This window comes from Notechis scutatus, chromosome 1, assembly GCF_049901735.1.
Source record: "Notechis scutatus isolate UNSWTSFEM ecotype Mainland chromosome 1, rNotScu1.2, whole genome shotgun sequence".
NCBI lineage: Eukaryota > Metazoa > Chordata > Lepidosauria > Squamata > Elapidae > Notechis > Notechis scutatus.
In genome coordinates this window covers 335,847,436-335,856,807 of record NC_142009.1, presented here as the reverse complement: position 1 = coordinate 335,856,807, position 9,372 = coordinate 335,847,436, and the positions used below count along the sequence as shown (strand labels likewise).

At 44.1% G+C, this 9,372-nt stretch overlaps 1 pseudogene across 1 annotated transcript; it reads left to right on the top strand.

Moving 5' to 3' along the window:
* The first annotated feature begins 3,178 nt into the window (after positions 1 to 3,178).
* On the top strand, positions 3,179 to 7,444 carry LOC148133558 (phospholipase A2 inhibitor beta pseudogene; annotated as a pseudogene). Its single transcript, XR_015746782.1, has 2 exons — positions 3,179 to 3,269; positions 5,989 to 7,444. The product of XR_015746782.1 is annotated as a phospholipase A2 inhibitor beta pseudogene (transcript).
* Positions 7,445 to 9,372: the final 1,928 nt, after the last annotated feature.

Sequence of the window (9,372 nt, the reverse complement as noted above, 5' to 3'; positions counted from 1 at the left end):
CCCAAGGGGATAGCATCCCACAGAAGTTGGGTTTGACCGAATACAATTCTGGTCAAGTAAAACCAGGTGTCAACTTTAAAATGGATCAAGCCTGCTGCAGCCATTTTCTGTTTCCCAAGTACCACACAGTTTGGGGAGTGGGGGGAAGAGGAATGGAATGTAGCCTAGTCAAAGCAGACTGCTATCTCGTGAGAACCAAGGTCATCGTCAACTCTGAAGCTGGCCTGACTGAGGCCATCTTGGAGGCTTCAGTGTTGCCACAATGGTACTGAGGGATAGGGAGAGGGGAATAGAGGTAGTTGGGTTTTTGTAGCCAAAACAAAATAGTTTCCCCTGAGAACCAAGGACAGTCCCACAGGTGGCTAGAGAGAGGAGGAGAGACGTTTCCAAGCAACCAAACAGCACCTTGATTGGACCGTGTTTGGGAAAGGGGAGAAAACTTTTGCTTTTAATTAGGTGAAAACCATGGGAACTGTTGAGGTAATTCCCCGTTAGGAGAATGAGCGCATACAGGGAGACGTATAGAGAGTAGTGTTGGAATAATACACACAGAGCACACAGATACACTGTACAGTAAATATAGGTTTTTACTTCCAGAAACGTTAAGCAAAGTCCAAAATAAGCAATCCAAAGTCATTCACAAGTAAATCAGTCAGTTTTCAATTTAGGCATAATCCAAATATCAAAGTCCAGTGTCAAAAACAGTTCAGTATCAGAGTTATATTAAATCCAGAAATATCAGTCAATTAGAAGAAATGGAGCAACGGCAATACTTTCCAACAGAAGGAAACAGAGATACACTCACACTCTCTTCTGAGACTAAGACTAAAACAACCCAGGTTTTTGGCTCCATCTTATGGCCGTTTGAGTAACCACACCCAATTGCAGTTTTTAGCATGCTCTTAAAGAGACAGTATTAAAATTTCTATCCTGGTTTATATATTTCCATCCCAAATAGCTGTTAGGTGACTCACATTCCTAACAAGAACCTTTAGAGTCGGTTTTTATCAGCCTGTGCCAATTTATCTCCAATAAACTTGTTCTTTGAGGAACTTGCTTGTCTCAGAGTTCTGCCAGCTATGAGCATATAAATTGGAAGCTTGACAGTCATCCCAACAAGTGGTTACCAGAGACTGGATCTAGTTCCCAAGGAGATGCAAGGACACCTAATAGGACAATGTGACTGTGACACTAATGGGAGGAGGGATGTCTAACATTTCATTATACTGAAACCGTGGGAAATAAGTAGAGCTGGTTTTAAGTTCATCGAAATGAACTTAAATGGTGTACCCAATAAACCAGGTCTTTGAGGAGGACTGAAGTCTCAGATTCGTTTGGGTTCACTCGTCCAAACCCTGTCACCACGATCACCGCCCTGTCTACCATACAGCCGATCTTACATTTAACATCATTCCCTTTCTAAACATCATCTCTTGATCGCTTTAGTACTTCAATTCTTATTCATTTTTTTTTGACTTGCCTCCCAAACTCCTCCCTTGGGTCTTTGTCTCTGTCTTCATCTTTCCTATTTTACAGATAACAGATCATCAGAATTGGAAGGGACATTATAGGTCATCTAGTCCAACCCCCCCTCCACCCAAGCGGGAGACCCTACACCATTTCTGACAAATGGCAGTCCAATCTCTTCTTGAAGGTCTCAAGTGATGGCACTCCCACAACTTCCGAGGACAAGCTGTTCCATTTTTTTCTGTATTCTGCACAGTAGTGGATTTTTAAGCTGTGCAGATGCAGATAGATAAACTCAATGAGACATCCATAACAAAGTACACTTATTGGTTCATCAGGTATCCTCATAACTCACATTTGTGGTGAAGTTCTTGTTCATAGTAAAAGATGGTTATCTCCTGACCCATCTCATAGCGATAGAAAGCAGCTGCCATGAGTTAGGGAGTTCAGGCAAAAGTGAGGAAAACTCCCCCAACCCATAGAGGGTTAAATTGGTGACCAATCGGGATTACCGATGTGGCCACGTGACATGAACTACATTTCCCAGGATACCTTTAACTACATTTACCATGATGCGTTCCCTTAAGGGGACAGCTCATAATTCCTAAGTAACTATCCGATCCCATAGATTGGCGGGGACAGCACACCATTGGTTGAATGTTCTCACTGTCAGAAAGTTTCTCCTTATTTCCAGGTTAAATCTCTCCTTGTTCAATTTCCATCCATTATTCCTTGTCTGGCCTTCGGGGGCTTTAGAAAATAGCTTGACCCCCTTCCTCTCTGTGGCAGCCCCTCCTCAAATATTGGAAGGCTGCTATCATGTCTCCCCTGGTCCTTCTCTTCCCTAGACTAGCCAGGCCCAGTTCCTGCAATCGTTCATCGTATGTTTTAGTCTCCAGTCCCCTAATCATCCTGGTTGTTCTTCTCTGTACTTTTTCTAGAGTCTCAACATCTTTTTATAATGTGGTGACCAAAACTGGATGCAGTACTCTAGGTGTGGTCTTACTAAGGCTTTATAGAGTGGTATTAGTACCACTCTATATTTAACCCAAATATTTCTTCCATCTCTACTACCTTTTACTGCCACACTCTGGAGGATCTGCCCAAGCCCCTATCTTCTCTTCAAAAATATCTTTCCTTTTATCCAGTCCCATTTTTTGATCTCTTAATATGTACCATCCATTGTTTCTTGTCCTGCCTTCTGGTGTTTTGGAGAATGATTTGATCCCCTCCTATTTGTGGCAGCCCCTCAAATACTAGAATATTGCTATCCAGTCCCCCTCAGTCCTTTTCTTTAGACTAGCCAAACCCAAATCCTGCAACCATTCTTCGTATGTTGTTGTTTCCAGGCCTTTGATCTTCTCTGCACTTTTCCCATTTCTTCTTGAGATGCTTTTTTGAGCGTCATGTGGAAATGGGAGCAACCTGAGACCTAGGTGTGTGTTTTTTTCCCCCTCCTTGTTTTAGGCAGTGTTTCAAAAGAGATGAGGAAATTGTTTCTTTTCCAAAAAAAACAAAAGAGAAATGTTCTTTTTGCCAAAAAAAAAACACTTCAGGTAAAGGGGGAGTGTCAACATTTGTCTTTGCTCTTGAACAGAGGTTCAGTTATGCACTGAATCTTTTTTTGTTTGTTTGTTCTCCCCATGATGCAATGAGGACGAGGGAAATTTTTACTAATGCTTGAGGACAGCAAATTCACCCCCCACCCCACCCCCAGTGCAGGTATATAGGAGAGTTCCTGATGTTCCCAGCATTTGAGAAAGAGGGAGGCTGGCAGACATTCCGTTTGGAGAAAGCTACAGGTAAGTGCACACTCTTTTGCTTACTTGCACAAACTGAGTGGAAGGAAGGAAGGAAGGAAGGAAGGAAGGAAGGAAGGAAGGAAGGAAGGAAGGAAGGAAGGAAGGAAGGAAGGAAGGAAGGAAGGAAGATGGAGAAAGAAAGAAAAGAAAAAGAAAAAGAAAAAGAAGAAAGAAAGAAAGAAAGAAAGAAAGAAAGAAAGAAAGAAAGAAAGAAAGAAAAGAAAGAAAGAAAGAAAGAAAGAAAGGGAGAGAGGGAGGGAGAGAGGAAGGGAAGGAGGGAAGGGAGGAAGATGGAGAAAGAAAGAAAAGAAAGAAAGAAAGAAAGAAAGAAAGAAAGAAAGAAAGAAAGAAAGAAAGAAGAAAGAAAGAAAGAAAGAAAGAAAGAAAGAAAGAAAGAAAGAAAGAAAGGGAGAGAGGGAGGGAGAATAGGAGGGAAGAGAGGAAGATGGAGAAAGAAGGAAAAGAAAGAGACAGAAGGAAGGAAGGAAAGAAAGGGATAGAGGGAGGGAGGGAGAAAGATGGATAAAGAAGGAAAAAGAAAGAGACAGAAGGAAGGAAGAAAAGAAAGGGATAGAGGGAGGAAGGGAGAAAGATGGATAAAGAAGGAAAAAGAAAGGACAGAAGGAAAGAAAGGAGAGAGGGAGGGAGGGAAGGAAGGAAGAAAGGGAGAGAGGGAGGAAGGAGGGAGATGGAGAAAAAGGAAAAAGAAAGAGATGGAAAGAAAGAAAGAAAGAAAGAAAGAAAGAAAGAAAAAGAAAGAAAGAAAGAAAGAAAGAAAGAAAGAAAGAGGGGGAGGAAGGGAGGGAGATGGAGAAAAAAAGAAAGAGACAGACAGACAGACAGACAGACAGACAGAAAGAAAGAAAGAAAGAAAGAAAGGTAGAGAGGGAGGAAGGGAGGGAAGGGAGGAAGATGGAGAAAGAAAAAAAAAGTAAGTAAGTAAGTAAGTAAGGAAGGAAGGAAGGAAGGAAGGAAGGAAGGAAGGTGTGGTAATCAAAGTCATGGAAGCTGCAAAAGGTCACATCAGTTTGATTCCCCTTTTTCCAGATTTCTAGTCCTTAAGATTTTCTTACCGAGGAACAGAAATGTTGGACCCTAAATAATTTTTACATTTTGGAAGAAAGAAATGGCAAGAAGAGGCAAACTAGGAATCATGGCTAGCGGGCCTTACAGGGTGGGGAGTTCTTGGGGGTTTAAAAATGGAGGAGGCAAGGAAGAGGAAGGCAAGGTGGGAAGAAAGGAAGGAAGGAAGGAAGGAAGGAAGGAAGGAAGGAAGGAAGGAAGGAAGGAAGGAAGGAAGGAAGGAAGGAAGGAAGGAAGGAAGGAAAAGTAGAAGTATGGAGGTAAGGGTAGGAGGGAGTGGGGAGAAAGAAAGGGAGAAAGGAATGAAAAAAGAGCAAGGGAAAGGAAGGGAGAGAGGAAGGAGAGAAAGAAGAAGAAACAGAGGGAGGTCAAGGGAAAGGAAGGGAGAGAGGAAGGAAGGAAAGAAGAAGAAACAGAGGGAGAGCAAGGGAAAGGAAGGGAGAGAGGAAAGAAGGAAAGAAGAGGAAACAGAGGGAGAGCAAGGGAAAGGAAGGGAGAGAGGAAGGAAAGAAAGAAGAAGAAACAGAGGGAGAGCAAGGGAAAGGAAGGGAGAGAGGAAGGAAAGAAAGAAAAGAAACAGAGGGAGGTCAAGGGAAAGGAAAGGAGTGAGGCAGGAAGGAAGGAAGGAAGGAAGGAAGGAAGGAAGGAAGGAAGGAAGGAAGGAAGGAAGGAAGGAAGGAAAAAAGAGAAGAAGGGAAGGAAGGAGAAAGAGAAAGAAAATAGTTGAATAGCACTTCCAGTCGACAGCCTCAGCCCAGTCTGACCACCTTCTATTCCAAGCCCCTTATCAAATTTGGAAATAACACAGCCGGGAGGCACTGCAGGTATTTCTGGAGAGCTCTCAACCCCAATTGAGCAATAGGTTGATGACGGTGGAATTGAACAGAAGAAAAATCCATTCCACATCTGGGAATGGAAGGCAGAAACAGAGGAGGGGAGAGGGTTCCTGCCTGGGACATGTGAGAAAAGTGTTGTGGCCCTGCAGCAGCCAGCAGAGCTGGTGGTAGACAGTGAGGAGGTTGGGGAGGAACCTGGGCCAGTCCTGGGGTCGGGGAAGGCTCTGATGAGGGCTCTGTGTCAGAGGCAGAGATGGGGGCCAGGGCCGTCAGAAAGTTATCAGCTGCCTTTGGAGTAGGAGATCAGTGGGGCAGAAGAACAGCTGGAGCCTGTTCCCAATGTGCACATGCACAGAGCTGCCAGAAGAAGGGAACAGTTAAGGAACAAGGGTCGACTCGGGAGTAAAGGCACAGGGGAATGGTGAATTGGCCCTCCCATAGGGAATAAAGAGGAGCGAAAGGGGAGTGGGGTTTGCAGGAGACCATTAGTTCATTCAATTAGGGTGAAGATTCGTTCGTGACTCCTTGCCAAGTATTGTCTTCTACAGAGTGGCATTTGGAAGCTATCGGCCTGGCAACTCTCCAAGCCTGATAAAGGTCTGTAGTTGTAAATCACTCTTGAAAGACTGTTTTCTGGGACTTTTCTGGAAAGTGAATGAGAGGAATTCCCATTAGCTTATTAAAAAGGGGTTTTGTCGGGACGAGGAGTCTGCTTCGTGGTTTTGGTGAAGCCTAGGTCAGAACAGAAGGGAAACTTAAGATGTTGCCACCTCTCTTTTTCTCTCCCGGCTTCTCCATAGGATGAGGCCTCCAGCTCCACCTCTTCTGATCGCCTGCCTTGTGATGTCGCTGAACAGCTACACCCAGCAGGTTCCTCCCTGCCTGCCCCAATATCCGGGTCCAGAAAGCAACTCTAGTTTTGTCTGCAACTCTTCGTCGCTCCGCGAATTTCCCTCCAGCTTCCCCAGTGAAACCAAGACAATCACCGTTCAGTCCACCCAGATCTCCAACCTGGGTGCGGAGGCCCTGCAGGGTCTCCCAGAGCTCCAGGGGCTTTATCTGCTCGGCAACCAGCTGAAGACCCTTCCAAGCGGCCTCTTCCGTAACCTCCCAGCACTGCACTCCCTGGACCTCTCTGGAAATCTCCTGGAAGATCTACCTGCAGATCTCTTCGCGCCCGTCGGTAGCCTGGCCTACTTATCCCTCGGTTCAAACCAGCTGACTGAGCTGCGCCCATCCTGGTTCGAAACCCTGGAGGAACTCAAGATCCTGCGCCTTGATCACAATCAGCTGAAGGAGATCCCGCCCGATTGCTTCCGTAAACTGACCCTGTTGATGTCCCTGGACCTTTCCTCCAACCTCCTCCGTTGCCTCTCTCCGGAGATGTTCCGAGGCCTCACGTTTCTAACGGTTTTAACTCTGAAAAACAACCCAGTCGCCTCTATCGCCCCCGGCACCTTCCGTGGGACTCCCATGCTGTGGATCCTCTCCCTGAGAAACAACAGCCTGACCCACGTTCCACCGGGGCTCTTTCAGTCCTTGAAGAACCTGGAGTGGCTGGATCTCTCCGCCAATGAGATCACCTCCCTGGAGGCTCCCTTGGTCAACGTGTCTTCCGAGTTCACTCTCGATCTCTCCGGCAACCCATGGGCATGTGACTGCCGCCTGCAGGCTCTCTTCAACTGGGCCCAAGAAGGCAACGTGGATTTGTTCTCCAAGGAAGACGTGGTCTGCGCTTTCCCCAAAAGTTTGAAGGGGAAAGGGGCAACTTCGCTGAAGAGATCCCAACTTTGTCCCTGCTAAACCTTCCAGATGGATCTTTCTCCAACCTGCTCAGCTGCTGTGCTTTAAGAGGATTGGGCTTCAGCTACCAGAATGCCCCAATTCCTAGAATTATCAAGCCGGCATGTTTTCAGATGATTGGACTTCAGTTCCCAGAATCCCCCAGCCACCATGAAACTTCAACTCCCAGAATTCCCTAGCCAGCATGGGTAAACTTCAACTCCCAGAATTCCCAAGCCAGCATGGGTAAACTTCAACTCCCAGAATTCCCAAGCCAGCATGCGTAAACTTCAACTCCCAGAATTCCCCAGCCAAAATGCATGGACTTCAATTCCCACAATTCCTCAGTCAGCAATGGACAGCTGTCAACTTCCCACAGCTGCCGTGGGGCCTTCTGGGATTTGAAGTCCACCCATGTTTCAAGCGCCCAAGTTGAGAAACACTCTTTCATAATAAAGTACCAATGATGTGTTAGATGGTCCTGTCATTTTGCACGCCTGCACATCCCAGACAAAACCTATCATCAACACCACCACCACCCAAGTTGTCAATCAAGACCACTGAAAGCCAAGAAAAATGCCCCCCCAAACTCAAAAGGTCTGGTATTGGGCAATTTCACTCTTGCAAAAAGTTGAACTCTTGTTTGTGCCATGTGATGAAATGTAGAGTTTTATCTTCTTTCCTGTGTTATGCAATGGTTATTTCTTCTCCTGATGTGCCCCCAAGTGGATGCCACTTCTTCTTTTTTTTTTTAATAAAAGTTTTTATTGATTTTAACGACAAACAAAAACACAAAAAACATAAAACATAACATAAAAAACATCATCATTCTTCATATATTTACAGACAGTGTATCGGTTGGTTTACCACTCCTTTTTGTGCATCCATTTCATAGTCATCATAATAATTATGTTACATAATAACTCATATTATCAATCAACAATTATATATCCTAATATCATTATTAAACAATCATTTGACTATAATTTTACTAATTCATACTTAAGCGAGATAACTGTAATTTAGTTACTTTATTTTATAACAAATCATAAAATCATACCAAGTCTATCTTAATAAAATATTCTAAAAGTGTTATCAAGACCAAGAAAAAATGTATATTCGTTATTTCCTAAATTTCTAACTATTCTATTATTATATTGTATTATCTAACCATTGATAAAAAAGATCCCAAACTTCATAAAATTGTTTATCTTCTTGTTCTCTAATTTCAAATGTCAATCTACTCATTTCAGCACATTCCAATATTTTCTTAATAATTTCTTCCTCTAATGGTATTTTCTCAGTTAGGGAGTTCAGGCAAAAGTGAGGAAAACTCCCCCAACCCACGGAGGGTTAAATTAGTGACCAATCGGGATTACCGATGTGGCCACGTGACATGAACTACATTTCCCAGGAGACCTTTAACTACATTTACCATGATGCATTCCCTTAAGGGGACAGCTCATAATTCCTAAGTAACTATCCGATCCCATAGATTGGCGGGGACAGCACACCATTGGTTGAATGTTCTCACTGTCAGAAAGTTTCTCCTTATTACCAGGTTGACTCTCTTCTTGTTCAATTTCCATCCATTATTCCTTGTCTGGCCTTCAGGGGCTTTAGAAAATAGCTTGACCCCTTCCTCCTCTCTGTGGCAGCCCCTCCTCAAATATTGGAAGGCTGCTATCATGTCTCCCCTGGTCCTTCTCTTCCCTAGACTAGCCAGGCCCAGTTCCTGCAACCTTTCTTCGTATGTTTTAGTCTCCAGTCTCCTAATCATCCTGGTTGCTCTTCTCTGCACATTTTCTAGAGTCTCAACATCTTTTTTATAATGTGGTGACCCAAACTGGATGCGGTACTCTAGGTGTGGTCTTACTAAAGCTTTATAGGGTGGTATTAGTACCACTCTATATTTAACCCAAATATTTCTTCCATCTCTACTATCTTTTACTGCCATACTCTGGAGGATCTGCCCAAGCCCCTATCTTCTCTTCAAAAATATCTTTCCTTTTATCCAGTCCCATTTTTTGATCTCTTAATATGTACCATCCATTGTTTCCTGTCCTGCCTTGTGGTGTTTTGGAGAATGATTTGATCCCCTCCTATTTGTGGCAGCCCCTCAAATACTAGAATATTGCTATCCAGTCCCCCTCAGTCCTTTTCTTTAGACTAGCCAAACCCAAATCCTGCAACCGTTCTTCGTATGTTGTTGTTTCCAGGCCTTTGATCTTCTCTGCACTTTTTCCATTTCTTCTTGAGACGCTTTTTTGAGCGTCATGTGGAAATGGGAGCAACCTGAGACCTAGGTGTGTGTTTTTTTTCCCCTCCTTGTTTTAGGCAGTGTTTCAAAAGAGATGAGGAAATTGTTTCTTTTCCAAAAAAGAACAACAGAGAAATGTTCT